At 40.2% G+C, this 13,317-nt stretch overlaps 1 protein-coding gene across 1 annotated transcript in view; it reads right to left on the bottom strand.

Annotated features, from left to right (window-relative positions):
* LOC126484625 (NFX1-type zinc finger-containing protein 1-like) overlaps positions 1-12,869 on the bottom strand; it is a 269,764-nt gene extending 256,895 nt beyond the window's left edge. Inside the window, exon 1 of the mRNA XM_050108209.1 lies at positions 12,716-12,869. The gene's annotated coding sequence lies outside the window, so the exon portion shown is untranslated. The remainder of the gene's footprint in view (positions 1-12,715) is intronic.
* Positions 12,870-13,317: the final 448 nt, after the last annotated feature.

Here is a 13,317-nt window from a genome sequence, read left to right as displayed (position 1 = left end):
GGGGATACTCAACGGTGACAGCAGAGGTGAAAGTTCCCCAGTCCGCCTTGTTTAAAGCCTATCTGGGCAGGTATCCATGGGCCTGATGGAGGGGCAGTGGCAGGAAGATGGGGAAATGGTCACTACCACACAGGTCATCATGTGCTTTCCAGTGGATAGATGCGACAAGTCCTGGGCTGCAAATTGATAAATCAATGGCCGAGTAACTATCATAAGCCACACTGAAATGTGTGGTGGCCCCAGTATTTACGAGACAAAGGTCAAACTGAGGCAGTAAAGTTTTGACATCTCTGCCTGGGCCAGTAAGCACAGTGCCACCCCACAAGGGGTTATGAGTGTTAAAATCTCCCAAAGGTAGGAAAGGTTTAAGGAATTGATCAATCAGTGCAGATACTACATTCAGGGGTACTGCACCATCTGGAGGAAGATATACATTGCAGACAGTTATTCCCCGCGTCATCCTTATTCTGACAGCCACAGTTTCAAGAGGGGTTTGAAGGGGCAGTGTCACTACAGACTGAGTTTAGAACGTAAACGCAAACTCCATCTGACACTCGATTATAGTCACTATGGTTCCTGTAATATCCATTATAGCCGCGGAGGGCAGGGGTCCGCATTGCTGGGAGCCAGGTTTCCTGGAGGGCAATGCAAAAAGCAGGTATAAAGCTTAAAAGTTGCTGTAGCTCAGCCAGATGGCTGAAAAAAATGTCACAATTCCACTGGAGGATGGCATCATCTTGAGACTGGGAAGGCATGGAACAGTCAATGAGACAGTTTACGCTTCAGGGTCACCTGCTGCCACCATCTTATTGCCTGAGCAGTCTATATCCATTGTGTCTGAGGGTCCAGCGAGATCTAGGTCCTCAGCAGACGCCAGAATCTCCACCTAATCGGCAGATGCAGAGCTTGTAGGTGGCGGTGGTGTGGGTGCCACTGCAATTCCCTTGGTCTTGGCGATCTTCTTTTTGGATTTATCTGGCTGCTCCTTGGGTTTCCCTGGCTGAGAGGACTTCACTGATTGTCTCCAGGACTGAGCATGTGCGTAAAGAACTATAATCATATTTCTCACTAGCATAAACCTAGGAAGGGAGTGACCCAAGGCCCATGGGACCCCTTCCTAGTGAGAGGATCAAAGAAGACTTACGCTTCTCCAGTGCAGAAGTGGGGACTGATAACCCCAATGGTTGGAGGGGGAGGGGAGGAGGTGTTGCTCCTGTAGTAGGTGGTGCAGGAGCTACAGGGCACCCCACCATCAAGGGGGCAGGTGTAGTCTTCCAGTTCTGAGAGGTGACTGGGGTTGGCAGAGCTGATGGTGCCAGAACTGTTGTAGTGGCGCCCTCACTGAAGGTCACTCCGTCCAGGGTCTTGTACTCCACGATTTTCCTTTCTTTCTGGAGAATCCTGCAGTCAGATAAGCAACGTGAATGGTGCTCTCCGCAGTTGACACTGATGGTAGGCGGGGCACATGGAGTATTGGGATGTGATGGGCATCTGCAATCTCGACATGTGACAGCGGGAAGAATATGGCCGAACTTCCAGCATTTAAGGCACCGAATTGGGGGAGGGATATAGGGCTTTACATCACAGCGGTAGACCATCACCTTGACCTTCTCGGGTAATGTATCACCCTCAAAGGCCAAGATGAAGGCACCGATGGCAACTTGATTTTCCCTTGGACACCGGTGGACACAACGTGTGAAATGTAAACCTCACTGTTCTAAATTGATGCGCAGCTCTGTCACTCTGCAAAAGAAGGTCCCTGTGAAATATTATACCCTGGACCATACTTAAGCTCTTATGGGGCGTGATGGTTACAGAAATGTCCCCCAGCTTGTCACAAGGGAGTAACACCTGTGACTGGGACAGAGGACGCCGATTTGATCAAAATTGACCCAGATTTCATTTTGGACAAGCCCTCAACATCCCCAAACTTGTTCTTTAAATGCTCAACAAAAAACAGAGGCTTCTTCATCATGAAATATTCTCCATCAGGTCTTGAACGTACCGGGGCGAATAAGGTCCGCTGCCATCCTTAGCGTGGCGTTCCTCCCATGGTGTGGCCAGGAGGGGAACGACTTGGGGTCATATTTTGTAGCATTAAAGTTAGACTTTGCCCACTTAGAGACTGCTGACAGTGGACCACCAGCAAGATGACGTACTACGCTTCATGGCGTGCCATCTGCCCTGACGCCACCCACTCCGACCAGGGGCCCTCCCCACAGGCACCACCCAGCTGTAGCACAGGCCACCTGGCAGGATGGCCATTGCTGCGAGTCCCGATGCCCCGGGGTGGCTGACATCTACTCCTCGGCATTGTGGGGAGTTAACAGCGCAGGCATCAGTAGAGAGATCTCCATGTGCTCAGTGGACTACAACCAACAGGGTACACGGTGGCCCCACCACAACAGACTGGCTACCGTGCTGGATATCAAGTGCAACCAAGCAAACAAGTCCATTATCATCATCAGCATAGAAAACGATACTCCACAGTTGATGGAAAAATATGCACCCAGGAGGGTGACCTCGCCCAACAGTTGGAGAATGAGCCGAAGTGCAGATCCTCGTTGACGAAGGGTGCGACAGGTCTCAGTGCATGATGGACACGATGCACCGTGTAAGGCACCCTTCCCCGATTGGCTTGCTCTTCGGGAAAATTTTGAAAAATTGAGGTCAAAACCCTACAGGGGACCATCACGTAAAGGCTGAAACGTTTGAGACTCCTTTTAGTCGCCTCTTATGACAGGCAGTAATACCTCCGACCTAATCTAACCCCCGGACCTGCAGGGGCCTTGCTGGCAGATTAAAACAGTGTGCTGTACCGAGATCAAAAATCAGAATCTGCACATTTCGCGCAGGTGCACTATTGAGCCCTGGAGACTCCAGTTCATTTTATCTCTGTCTGCCCAGTGCCTTCTTTCACTGATGCCCTGACAGGCAATACAAATTTAACTTGCAGTTTTCGTAGATGATCACTCGCTCAGAGAATTTGAAACAAGCCAGCACGACGTTGTGATGTGAGGTCGGACAGGAGGAGTGCAGCAAGATGTCATCACACTTGGGTTTTCACGTGCAGTGGTTCCTTCAACCATTAATTATGTTTTTACCAAGATCCGACTTGTCACTCCTTGGGTAGAGGCAATCACACTGCCGTATCGACAGTGTCGTCATATGGAGTTCTGTGGATTTGCACTTTCCTGTTTATCTATGCTGTGCAGACCTGGAAACTTGCAGTTTTGCCCTCATTGTTTCCGTGTATGCAAGAACCATTACTGGAAAATTTTGCAGTCAGTACTGTTCACCCTCTGATATCTGTGTGTCTCTGCTGTTGATAACTTATGAATCATGGGAACATTTTAATTTATAGTGATAAACCATGGCTGCAACTGTGTTGCACCTTTGCATTATTTCATTGGTGGACTATGTATTATGTTATCTGACTGAAACATAACACCAATCAACTACTGCTAATCAACTCAAAGCTTTGAGATTCTACTCTTTTACTACTACTATTATGTAGTGACAGGGGTAATCCACAGCATTACAAAAGTGCCTAATCTTCACGTATATTGTGCTGCACTACCCCATATGCAAACTATGCTCACATGTATGGCACTGTTTTAAATATTTGCATTACAAATAAAATTCAGAGCACTGGCAGTCTGTTTCAGACTTATGTGTTGTACACACAATGGACATGTATATGCCACTTCAAGTACATGAATCTTTACATAAAATCAAAAAGTAAATACAACGCAACCCATTAAAATTACAACACCCTGAAGAAAGCATACAATAAATATTGAAATTTGCATGAAGTCTGTTACAGGCCTAGATATGCAAATAATTACTATTTCAGGACAACTGCACAAAATTGGCAGTCCAAGACATTTTCTTTGGGATTATGACAGAGTGATTTAGAGGATCAATAAAACTGTGCCCAATGGTAAACAAGGAAGGAACATAAGTGTGCAGAACTGTGAAACATGAGTATTGTAATCATGTAAGATGGAAGTGTTCTCAGACTGCTTAAAATATGTAGAAACCATGAATATTGCAACATTATGGTAATTTGTGTGCCTCATTGATACATATGGCTTTACCATTGGCACAACCACATGGAGGAGTATTTTGGGCAGCCAGAGTAATGTACGATTCCTAAAGCGGAGCTACAACCTTTTCAATTGCTGCAGCGACAACAGCCTGGATGATTGACTGAAATGGCCTTGCAACATTATCCAAAACAATCTTACTATGTTGGTACTGTGAAGGGCTGAAAACAAGGGGAAATTACAGCTGCTATTTTTCCATATGGCATGCAGCTCTATTGTAATATGATGGTAGCCCATTCTGAGATGATCCTATGACCCTGGCACAACTGCAGATGCTGCAACCCCCCCCCCCCCCTTACAATTACCATTTCCTTTCTGCAATTTTTTACTCACACACACATAGGCAGATGCTTCAGCAGTGCAGGCAATGATCAGCAGGAGAGTGAACTTTAGCTCTTTATAGGGATGACAACTAACAATTCCAGCAATATCAAACAATGGAAACTTTAGGTTGGGATATCAACATTGTAGGAAAATGCAGATTGCTACTTACCATAAAGATGGCCCATTTTAAGTTGCAGACAGGCACAATTTTTGGAGATTATATTCAGGTTTTGTTCCACAGATCTCATTTTTTGGGTCTATGGAATTAAAACAAACTTATCTGGTCCGAGCTGCTGCAGTTGGTGATCACGTGCACCTGAAGTGTCATTGCTTTTATGAACAAATGATGTGTGTTTCTTTTTCTGAAGAAGACTGTGACTGAAGGCCTGTGTGTCTTCATTGTGCCTGACTGCAATTCCCACACTATCATTAATCAGCCACAGAAGGCTGATCCTTTAATTATTTTTTATACACACAGCAAATCGAACCAACCTAAAATTGGGAGCAGAAAAAGTAATGGCTGGTGGTGCAAGTAAATTACATAGTCTCTCCTCCTTTCTTGCTAGCTTTCGCCACCATGACATCTTGCTGCAGTTCTCAATCATCATAAATTGATGAAAACTGGAACCCTTCAGTCAAACAGCATATTTGCTTCAGCACCCACTCATCGACCTTTGAGACCCCACATATCATAGGGAAATAACTGCAAGAACTCTACTGTTGAAGATAAGCCAATTGTGTACGGGGCAGTTGTGTCAACCGAGTACTTTTTACCACATAAACCACATTAACGATAGGTGTCTGTTCGCTAGCAGTCATTTCTTTATGTTGCTACTTGGACAAAATGATACTGTAGAAATGACACTGAAAATGTCTTTTTTCTGGACAGTTAGTGCCCCCTTTCCACCAGCCGTCTTGGCAGGTGCATATCTCACTACAACCATAATTAATATCTTGGATGACGGCAAACTCTTACGTAAGATAGACCCACACTCAGATCACTGGCAGGGATTACTCAGGATGATGTCGTCATCAGGAGGAATAAAAGTGACATTCTCCGGGTTAGAGGATGAAATATTAAATCCCTTAATCTGAGAGGCAGGCTCGAGAATTTAAAAATGAGAGGGTTAGCTTGAATTTTGATGTAGTGCAAATTAGTGAAGTGAGGTGGAAGGTGGTCAGTTGTGTGCAGCTGTAAATAAAAAATCAAATAGGAGTAGATCTAATAATGAATAAGAAAATAGGAATGTGGGCGAGTTACTATGAACAACATACTGAACACATTATCATAGCCAATGCAGACAAGAAGTCATCACCAACCACAATAATAGTAGTTTATGTGCCCACTAGATCCACAGATGATCAAGATATTGAAAGAATGGGGCAATTATATTATTTAGACACTTAAAGAAGTTGAAAATTCAATTGTGATGGTGTACTCTCATTTGATAAAATTAAGAGAAGGAAAAGTAGTAGATCAATGACTGGAGGAAGGAATGATAGGGGAAGACACCCAGTAAAATTCTGAACAGCGCATAACTTAATACTTGCCAACACTTGGTTTAAGAATCGCGGAAGGCAGTTTTATATGTATAAAAGACCTAGAGACACTGAAAGGTTTCAGACTGATTATTTTAAAGTAAGACAGATTTCAAAACCAGCTTTTCAGCTGCTTATGAGCTTTAATTAATTTATTGCTTATGAGCTTCACATTAAGAGCTTGAAAAATTACAGAAAGGTAGAAAATTATGGACATGGACACAGATAAATTGAAAGGCTCAATGGTTGTGAAGGGTTTTGAAAGGGGGCATTCCAGTCAGAGCTGCCGGTAGTAGCGGTCATGTGTGCACAAAGTTTGCTTGCTTGTGTGAATGTGTGTGTATTTTCTATGCCACAGAAAGCATTGGCCAAAAGAAATAATCTATAACAGTCTTTTCATTGTGCCTGTCTCCGACTCAACATGTCGTCTTCAAGGTGAATAGCTATTTATAGTTTGCCTAATATTGTTGATGTTCCAATCTGGAATTTCTATGTCTTGAAAGGGAGAATTAAGAGAGGAATGAAATAGTGAAGGAAGGACAAGAGCAACTAGGCAAAATGGCAAGAAGTAGAAGAAATCACTGCATAAAACACAATATATTGAATTCATTAAAATGAACATAAACAGTTTCAACTGCAAGAAACCTTTATTTTTGTAGTTAACAGTTTCAGTCAGTTTTTGACCACCTTCAGACATCATACCATGATGATAAGCAGTGGCGCAAACACAGCAGGCTTCACAACTCCACAAAGGTCAACTGCTCACATGTGGGACCCTCTCGCCTTGAGGATGGAGTGTTCTGCCTATCTTTCTAACATTCCCCAAACCTCCGTGAGAAAAAAAATAAAACTATTACTGAAAGCTAGGATAATGTTGTACACTTTCTTAGAATTACTAATTTTGTAACTCCTGCAGTCTTCAGATTTATTTTATTTACTGATCCAGGAATCGTCTCTCAATGATAAAAGGATTTTTCAGCACAATAAAATGAAAAAAAGATAGCTCAGAATATACATTCAAATATAATGTGTAAATATGCTTTTACAAGAATAGGACAGGTGGTCAGCAGTGGACTTGCTGAAGGAAACATACCACCAGCATCTGCCTGAAAGGATTTAGGAAAACCACACATAGCCTGCACCAGAATGTAGACAGAGTTAACTCCCATCCTCCCCAATGTGAGGTCAGTGTCTTACATTGTGCTGTCTTTAGGATGGTCTATGGTACAATGTTCTCTTGATCATACACAATTTAGATTAGATTAGCTTCAGTTTTCAATCCAAAGACCCAACAATGTAATGATTCTTGAGAGTGTGGAACTTGTCAGAAAGAAGGCCTACAAAATAAAAAATACATAACATCTAATATAAACTCACTTCCCTGATCATTTGTCAGGAGACCTTCAAAATATGTGAATACATTAGCTATAGTAAACTGGAACTATTAATATGTACAGAATTAATACACTGTCATAATGAAACACAGTTATGCACTTTTAATAAATTTATCATACACAAAATACAATCTTGACTGTCATGATCAAGGTGCATCAAAACTGAAATATAACAGTCATCTTTACTCAATGTGGTATTCTGGTCTTACAGTCCCTGTTACGGTACTCATCCATAGAGTAGGAGGAGTTGATAGATGTCTTTCAAACTCTGTTTAAACAGTGCTTTATCTGAAACCAAGCTTTTAATGTTTGCTGGAAATTTATTGAAAATGTGTGTCCTACATAGTGGACCCCTTTATGGACCAAGGTAAATGATTTTAGGTCTTTATGCAGATCGTTCTCATTCCTAGTACTGATACTATGTGTTGAGCTACTGGTTGGAAATGGACATTACTTTGAACAAATTTCATTAAGGAATAAATATACTGAGAAGCAGTGGCTAGAATACCCTGTTCCTTGAACAGGTTTCTCCATTATGTTCCTGAATTTACACCACAATGGAGACTTATTACGTGCTTTTTGCACTCTAAAAACATTTGCTCGGTTTGATGAGTTACCCCAGAATATGATTGCATATGTTACAATAGATTGAAAGTAAGCAAAGTATGGAAGTTTTTTTATATCTCCCATACCTAATATAATTTACATTGCAAATACAGACTTGTTTAAGTGCTTCAGCAATTCTGTGGTATGCTCTTCCCAACTGAATTTACTATCAAGTTGTAAGCCCAGAAATTTAACATGCTGTCAACCTCTTTGATCTGCTTGTGTTCATATGTTGTACACATTGCACCAGATAAAATACAAGGTAGTTATCGTAGGGGCCCCATGAAAAACACGTCGTCATAGAACAAGAACAATGAAACTTTGTGGAAACATTTGTAAGGAATGTGAAAGAGAAATAATGAATAAACCATTGAAAGAAATGCCTTTTAATTTCCACACAGAAGTGTAATGTTTGTTAAGTGCATATTGTGTTTACACTTCATGTTACAAGCAGTGTCAATATGATGGCAATCTGTACCCATGACAGCCTGGAACCACACTACAGATTGCTCTACTGCAGCTCAAAATATCTCAGGTAGGATGTTGGCTGTCTTAATACAGCTCGCGTGCTGCTTGCAGATCGTACACTGCATCCAGCATTCTCAGTCATGGCAACAGACCATCAACAATTTGTGGCACGATTGGCTGTCGGCCTCTCTCTGGGTCAGTTAGTTTTTGAACTTCTGAATCATTTTCTTCATGCCCAGTGCAGAAAGAAGACCTCATCATATTCCTTTACGCATCAATACTTGTTTAAGTGGAGCAGCAGTACTGCTGTTGTTTTGATTAAACAGCTTTATGAGTAAATTCCTCCTCATCTTGTCCACACCCATGTAGACTGTCTGCAACCTGAGATTTGTGTTTCAACCCTATGTCACCATAAAAGTACCTTACGACCAGTCCTGGCACTAACACACCAACAACTCAAGTCCTGCAGCACACAGCGTGAACATCATATATATAAAGTTGGGTACCCATACAATACATAGCAAAAGTTTAATTAAAACCACTTTGTAATAAAATATAGTTTGTCACTATGAGCACAGAAACTGTGGCTAGTACATAACTAGTTACACTTCATGTATCCATTTCCACTTGAATGTATGATCTAACAACTGTTACATTCCATCCAAGAGTTTCCATTGTTTGAATGTGTGGTCCGGAAGACAAATACAGTTTTTATAGTTTAAACAAATTTTCAAATAATGTGGTGTGCTAAGATTTAATATCTACTGATTGGTTAAATACATCCTAGACTTTTCTTATATTTGCTGCAAATGCATGAGAGAATAACTTCACTGATCCACATTAGTACAGTGGACTTTTCGAACCATACTTACAGTATGGAGTGACTGTGTGGGAAAACTCAAACAAACAAGAGACAAACCAAGTGTTCACATTACAAAAACAAGCAATTAGGACCATTTTAAGAAGAAAGACCTCTGAAACGTGCAGAAACTATTTCAAGAATTTAGGTATCTTAACTTTTTCATCGTTGTATATGTACAAAACAATAATGTACATCACAAAAGGTAGTGAGGACTGGATTACAAATGCTAGTGTACACACCCACAATACAAGAAGGAACAATGAAGTACGGAGCATACCCCACTGACTGGCAATGCTAGAGAAAGGACCCCAGTACCTGCAAGATAGTGTACTTCACAATGACTTTCCAAAGAAACTTAAAGACTATCTCATTGAAAAAGAGTTTTACCGTGTTGCAGAATACTTATGCCATTAAATTTGTGTATATTGTTACTCATTATCAGTGATGTAAAAATGTAAGCTAAAAGTGATAAAGAATGTTAATACTTTGACATATCCTATATTACACGTACATTTACTGTACACAATGTAATCTTACAGGATCAAATAAATTCAATTCAATTCAAAGTCCTCTAACAGAATCCAATAAAATTGGCACCACAGCCAGGATCACGAACAGATAACTGCCACTGTTATTGTGGGTGTAGAATATTTTTACTCTCATTCATGCTGGACAACCATGAAGAATTATGAGTATGCATATATTTGATTGTTTTCTGCCCTCCATGCAATTCACCAATGTGAATGTCAAATTCGGTCACCTCTTATTATATTAGCTAGCTACCACACAAGAATTTGAATATTTCATAAAATTTGGTACACAATGCAGAACAAGTAAATGAAGTACTTATTCAGTGAGCATCAGCAATAAGAACATAGCGTAAATGTGGGAAGGAATGTTCTGATAGAATGTAAATAATTTAGGAGTAAAGGAGATCACTCACTCACTCACTCAATAGTAGAAGCACTGAGTCTCTCTCTCTCTCTCTCTCTCTCTCTCTCTCTCTCTCTCTCTCTCACACACACACACACACACACACACAGGCAGACCACAAAAGGAGAATAAAAACTTGCTAGTTTAAGAGAGTTGTTTGAAAAGCTAGCAAATTTTCACTTTTTTTTATGTCCCCCAATGGCTCAATGCTCACTCCGTCAAAGAGTTTACAGAATATAGTTTAAAGTACATAACTTTACATGGTGTAAAGTAAATAACTTTACACCTTGTACAGGCTAGACCTAGGAATTATTACAAGCACTTTCTTGTACCTTTACTCTCCATGGCATATGTAGCTAAAATTAAAAATCTTTTAATAAATGACAAAAAATTCATTTCATTTAGCCTTCACCTCGTTGTCTAGGGTACAAAGTGAGATTCTGCAAACTGGTGAGATGGTCTCTAACCGGCTACCAACAAACAAAAAATTGGAAAAGTCAAAATAAAACTGAAGTTTTGCTTTATTAGCCACTCTTGAAACAAATCACCTGTTTTTTAGGAATACAATAATCACTTTCATGATAATTCAGGTAATAATGCCCATACTAAACAGGTCTTTATGTTTATGGCTTTGAAGATGTTCTGTGATGAATAACAATGTACTGTACTGAAATAAAATATCAAGTTAGTAATAAAGGATGGACAGCCTCTCATATAACTAAGGAAGCAGTACCTATTTCAAAGTTTTCCTGTCAATTTCAGCATGTCTGAATTTATGTAGTGTGCCTACCTACCCATTTAGTAATGATTCAGAATATAAAGTATACAGAAATAAACATCAGGCTGTTCTACCTGTCAATTTGTTACCACAACCTTTGTTAACCTTTCACATACACTAGCTTCACCATGTTCTACCTGTCAATTTGTTACCACAACCTTTGTTAACCTTTCACATACACTAGCTTCACCAACCTGGAACCAAACTGTCACCTTTCAACCTAACATTGACCTCAGGCTGTGGTACATATCAGACTGTCACCAAAACCAAGACTTCCAGGGCATTCCAATACCACACTTGAACCATTTAATAGCTGCAACTCCCTCTTAAATTTATACCTTAACTTGTTTGATGCATGTTTGACAACTACTCCAGCCCCACACAATGATTTCTAAATATTTAAGCTAGTGAAAAACAAATCACAGTATCAAAAATTATGAGCACCTCACGATTAATGTAATATACAATCAAGCAAATGGTCTGCCAGTTTCACTGAGAAAATGTACATCATCTGTAAACAAACATGTTTCACATAATATTCAGATCCCAATCATGACCCACTTTAACATGCAAGTAACTATCCCTAAGGTTGTACTCCATGGTGGGATATGTGCAGTATAATGTATGAATGAATTAACATATTACTACATCATCATGTGTAGCTGACATTGATACTAAACTCCCAGTAGACACTACTGAAAAACAAGCCATAAACAGAACATGAGCTACTACATGAAGTGAATGAATATGGGAACATTGCATAGAAAAAAATGATAAACGAGACTACAAAATTACTAACTTAATGACAATTGATGACACATTAAGCTATGTTTCTTATAAAAAATGACATTGCCACTTCCCTATGAATTTACTGGTACTAGGTACTATATTCTTGATGCGTAGATGTCAATTTCATTCCCGAAGCATAACCACAATTTCTAAATCAGCAAAGAAAAATCTGATTCGTACCGTAATTCATTTTTCAAATAAAGTAGTAATCATTACTGCAATATTCAAGTACGATATCACGATGCACAATGTAAAACAACCTGTTACACATACTCGACGCTAAGTACAAGTAATTTGCAAACATATAATTATCTACTGAAATAATTGGTAACTTGCAAACATGTAATAATGTATTGAAATAATGTCTGCTAATACTGGTATACACAAAAATAACACAAAGACAAGTTTCTTTCGTAGAGACTACACTTTACGTTAAGCATGATAATGTTACGTAATCATTTGGTAAACTACAGCGTTTGTATAAAAACATAAGATTTGATTAAGTATACTGTTCGTTCCCGAAAGCCTGAGAGGGGACTGTCAGTGATCACTGCAATGTTCAGATTAGAAACAAAAGTGTCATTTGTAAAGAAACACAAACGAATACCGGTACGATAGAACAAACGTACAGCACTGGTTCTTGTTTACCTACTATACGCAATGTCCTTCATTACATGTTACAACACTCAGATACACGTGCAAACCAAGGTCATGTTGCCTACAATATGAAACGTATTTCCGAAAGAGAAGTCAGGATACTTTGTTCTCTAACAAGTAAGGTTTATACAGAAACAAAGGCAGTATCTATAAAATCGACTCTCGAAGTATGAATGTTAAATTATGCTAATAAAGTACAGTACACTGAGAATGTTCGCAGTGGAGGTAATCAATCAACAAATGCAAATTTTCTTACCTGCAGTAGGCTAGGATTTAACTACGATAACATCAAACTCTTGTGTACTGATATCGTATTTCTTTTGCTGTACTGGAATAATCAGAACTGCCCATTTGTTTCACTCTGAGCACACTGCACTGTAACCGCTCTGTTCGACCACAAACACAACACTGCGGCTGCAACACACATCGCCTCAAGATGGAGACGAACTTAACGAAGTAGGGGAAGTACAGCAATGACGTACCGCTACGCTGAAACGCAGTTATTACGCAACGCACAAAAAAAGCGTTCCACAATTTTTTATCCACTTTTCATAACTCTATACACCGGCTTACTTATTTCAACTTTATTGATTTTGTTCAACATAAAAAGGTGAACACGGTAATAAGGTCGGTATTATTGGCTCACAAGCAACGCAATCGATCTTAAGACAGTACCACGCGATGCTGAATAGTTATTTCATACACAATGTTCTCCCCGTAAGACAAATCGCTGGCTTTTCGTTACTTTGCAGCGTTATATGGGAGTTTCCACACGCTACATGGAGTGGCCGGAGCACAACAGCTAGCTTTCCTTGCGACTACGGAGGCCAGCAGTGGTCTGTTGTTTGTGTGACGCAG

Source organism: Schistocerca serialis, chromosome 6, assembly GCF_023864345.2.
Source record: "Schistocerca serialis cubense isolate TAMUIC-IGC-003099 chromosome 6, iqSchSeri2.2, whole genome shotgun sequence".
In the NCBI taxonomy this organism is placed as follows: domain Eukaryota; kingdom Metazoa; phylum Arthropoda; class Insecta; order Orthoptera; family Acrididae; genus Schistocerca; species Schistocerca serialis.
The sequence above is the reverse complement of the archived record's forward strand: the minus strand, read 5'-3'. Positions and strand labels throughout refer to the sequence as shown.